The following is a 3,967-nucleotide window of genomic DNA, read 5'->3' as shown; positions in this document are numbered from 1 at the left end:
CAGGCTGACCTCGAACTCACAAAGATCCACCTGCCTCTGCCTCCCAAGCAACTGGGATTAAAGGTGTGTGCCACCACCAAGCAGCTCTTATCTTATACTGCATAAACATTGTTTTCAATGTAAACATCTATGGAAAAGAAAATATTTCGAAGAATCACATCAGGAGTCAGCAGCTGAGGGGTTAAGAAATAATATTGGTTTTCTCCTACCTCCCCTGGGTTTTAATTTATTGCTTGGTTTTGGTTTTCCAAGACAGGGTTTCTCTGTGTATTCCTGGTTGTCTTGAAACTAACTCTGTAGACCAGGTTGGCCTAGAACTCTTGAGATCCGCCTGCCTTCAGCATGCACCACTGTGCCCAGATATTTTATTGTTTTGACTTACATGTGATCCTAGATATAAATCCAGGACCTCATCAAAGACAAAAGGAAATTTTTTAAATGTAATCCTGGGTCTTACTTAGTTAATAGCATAGGACATGGTAATTCAATCTATTGTTAAAAAATGCAGGGCTGATGAGATGGCTCAGTGAATGAAAGTATCTGTACCCAAAGCATGACAATCAATTCAATTCCTAGGACCCACATGGTAGAAACAAAGAATCAATTTCACATAACAGAAAAATCTATAAACACACACATATTTCTTTGAAAAATAGATATATTTTTATTTACATTCTGAAGAGAAACTCAGTATTTACCTAAGGCTGTTGAAACTGTATCTCCATTGTAAAGGTGTATAATTTACTATACATAATTAAAAGGCTTCCAGTAAGGTCCTCCTCAGGTACATTCAAGTTTGAGACAACTCTGAGTTATAGGAGATCTTGTTTCAAAAAAACAAAATAAATGTTTCAAAAATTAAATCTTAAAAATCTTTAAGTAACATATAGAAATACATACAACTTTGTGATTAGTGTACATAGCACTAGAACTACAGTTTAAAAATTAGCAATCTAGCCAACCATGGCAATATACAACTTTAATTCCAGCACTCAGGAGGCAGAAGAAAGCAGCTCTTTGAGTTTGGGGTCAGCCTGATCTATATATCTAGTTCCAACCAGCCAAGGCAACATAGTGAGCAATCTCCAGGCAAGCAAGTTAGCTCAGCAAGCAAAAGTGATTATTAGCGTGCTCGCTTTGGCAGCATATATACTAAAATTAAAACGATACAGAGATTAGCATGGCCTCTGCACAAGGATGATAAGCAAATTCGTGAAGCGTTCCATATTTTAAAAAATGATCACTAGCGCCAGGCAGTGGTGGCGCACGTTCTTAATCCCAACAGGTGGATCTCAGTGAGCTCTATCTAGGACAGTATGGTCTACAGAGTGAGTCCTAGGAAAGGTTCCAAGGCTACAGAGAAACCTTGCCTCAATAAGTAAATAAGCAAACAAACAAATAAATGACTACCAGCAAGCCTGACAACCGGAATTGAATGACTGGTACCTACAGGACAGAAGGAGACCCAACTCACACTGAGACCTCCATATGCAGATCTGGCACACACAAATAAAAACACCCATCTCCTAGAAACCGGACTATACTCACTTGTACATACAAATAATCAGCATCAACTTTCTATATCAAGTTCTCATAGACAACTGTTAGAAGTATTGTCTATATAACTGCAAAAATATAATCTGGGGGTCAAAGAGATGATTCAGCAGTTAAGAACACTTGCTGCTGGTGTTGGTGGCTCACGCCTTTAATCCCAGTACTCGGGAGGCAGAGAAAGGCGGATCTTTGTGAGTTCGAGGCCAGCCTGGTCTACAAGAGCTAGTTTCCCCAGGACAGGCTCCAAAGCTACAGAGAAACTCTGTCGCGAAAAACCAAAAAAAATAAATAAATAAAAAAAAGAACATTTGCTGCTCTTGCAGAGGACCCAATCAGTTCCAAACATCCACGTGGCAGCTCACAAAAACCTGTAACTCCAGTTCCAGTAGCTCTGACACCCTAATCTGACGTCTGCTGGCTGCTGCACAAATGTAATACGTATACATACTTATTATATTCAGGCACTACATATATATGTACACAAAAAAATTAAAAGAAAATGTCATCTCACCCCATCCTGAAAGATAAGCCAACAATCATGCTGGTGATGCTAAGTGTCCCCTATGTTTCTGTGCCTACCTGCACTAGGACCTCACATCATGACGAAGATACTACTGTTCAACAGATATTCCATGTTCCTACCACAGGTTTGCTTGAGAATCAATCATTTAACACTTTAGGGCCATGTACTTGGGATCCACAAAAACACCCAGAGAAAGCTGCATATCCTACCTTCACATAACTTCCTTGAAAGCTGTGAGCTTTTATAAACCAACGAAGTAATCAAAGGCTGGCCTAATACAGCTAAGCAAGAAACAGTCTGTGGGGGCTGGAGAGATGGCTCAGTGGTTAAGAGCATTGCCTGCTCTTCAAAGGTCCTGAGTTCAATTCCCGGCAACCACGTGGTGGCTCACAACCATCTGTAATAAGGTCTGGTGCCCATTTCTGGCCTGCAGACATACACACAGACAGAACACTGTATACATAATACATAAATAAGTATTTTAAAAAGAAAAAAAAAGAAACAGTCTGTGACCTAGTGACAGACCATGGTCCAGAGAGGCATCGTTGCTAGAGAGTGGAAGGATAGAGACCAAAGGTTCTGACCAGGGATCCTCTATAAGAGTCTGAACAAGCTCTAGCTTTCCAGTGAATGACTAAAGCCAGTTTTAACCATAACATAAAGTGCTGGATGTCTAGAAACAAGAGCTAGTTCCAGGACAGGCTCCAAAACCACAGAGAAACCCTGTCTCAAAAAAAAAAAAAAAAAAAAACCACGCTATTCTCTTAATTGGTTAGTTAGGTTCATCATTTTCTGACTCACCTAAGAGATTATACATCTAAGACATAGTTGTTTTCCAGGGGAAACTTGTCACATTGTTTGTACATAGATATAAATAGTTAGATAAATGGATACTACACTTTACCAAACACAGTTCAAAGTGACTGGAGGAAGAGTCTGACACTTTTTATTAGAACTAGTACCTAACTAAAACCTAAGAAAACGCAGTTCTTTTTAAAATTCCCATAAAATGAATAACGACAGTTCCTACATTTCTAACACAGCCATCCTCAACGCCCCAGAATTTGGCAGTTCGTAATTTCTTCTTTGATAACTGCTCTATCAATAAGGACACTCTGAATCCACTACACAAAAAAGAGACCACATCCCTCAAAGTTTTCTCATTTCCCCAGTACTTCCAAGGAGAGAATGTTCTCTTTCTGTTCCTTTGTTGAATGAAAATGGAACATAAAGTTCTGACAACAAATTTTTTTAGTAAAGAGATATGGATTCTGCAAGAACTCATACTACTTTTGGCTCCTGAGTGGCAAGCTCCTCCTTGCCTGGAGCACTCTTGAGGATGGCTATAACTTTTCAGCTGCCAGGGGGGCCCAAGGCTGGCTTCAGTATTCAGGTACAGAGTTCAGAGGGAAGTTACCTGTATAAATGGGAAAGCTTTTACCAAACACTTGTTTGAGATCTGTTGATGTGCAAGGTGGCTTCAGTAAGTCCTATGTGTGATTTTCTGAACTGGAAATATCAGATCTTACCTCCAAAAAGCTCGGTTAGAGGATATTATCATTATCCATTACAGGATCTCATGCAGCTAAGTCTAGTCTCAACTCACTATGTAGCCTTGAACTTCCTGTTGCCACCTACCAAGTACTGGGATTACAGAAGTACATCATAAAGCCCAATTTAAGAGATATTAGGGACCAAACCCAGGGTTTCACGTGTCAGGCAAACATTCTAACACCTGAGCTACATCACACACACCAGATCCCCTAAAATACAATTACAGAAGGTAATGTACAATATAGATACTGGGAACTAAACTCTGGTCCTCTCCAAGAGCAGGAATATTATTAAGCACTGAGCCATCTTCTTTAGGCTCATCACCTTTTTTTTTTT

At 39.7% G+C, this 3,967-nt stretch overlaps 1 protein-coding gene and 1 non-coding gene across 2 annotated transcripts in view; one reads left to right on the top strand and one right to left on the bottom strand.

The window, feature by feature from the left end:
• Usp34 (ubiquitin specific peptidase 34) overlaps positions 1-3,967 on the bottom strand; it is a 204,573-nt gene that overhangs the window by 180,803 nt on the left and 19,803 nt on the right. The window lies entirely within an intron of this gene.
• On the top strand, positions 1,129-1,232 carry LOC126501012 (U6 spliceosomal RNA). Its single transcript, XR_007591484.1, has one exon. It is a non-coding gene; the product is annotated as a U6 spliceosomal RNA (small nuclear RNA).

Source organism: Alexandromys fortis, unplaced genomic scaffold, assembly GCF_014885135.2.
Source record: "Alexandromys fortis isolate MF-2015 unplaced genomic scaffold, M_Fortis_MF-2015_v1.1 scaffold_7, whole genome shotgun sequence".
NCBI lineage: Eukaryota > Metazoa > Chordata > Mammalia > Rodentia > Cricetidae > Alexandromys > Alexandromys fortis.
The sequence above is the reverse complement of the archived record's forward strand: the minus strand, read 5'-3'. Positions and strand labels throughout refer to the sequence as shown.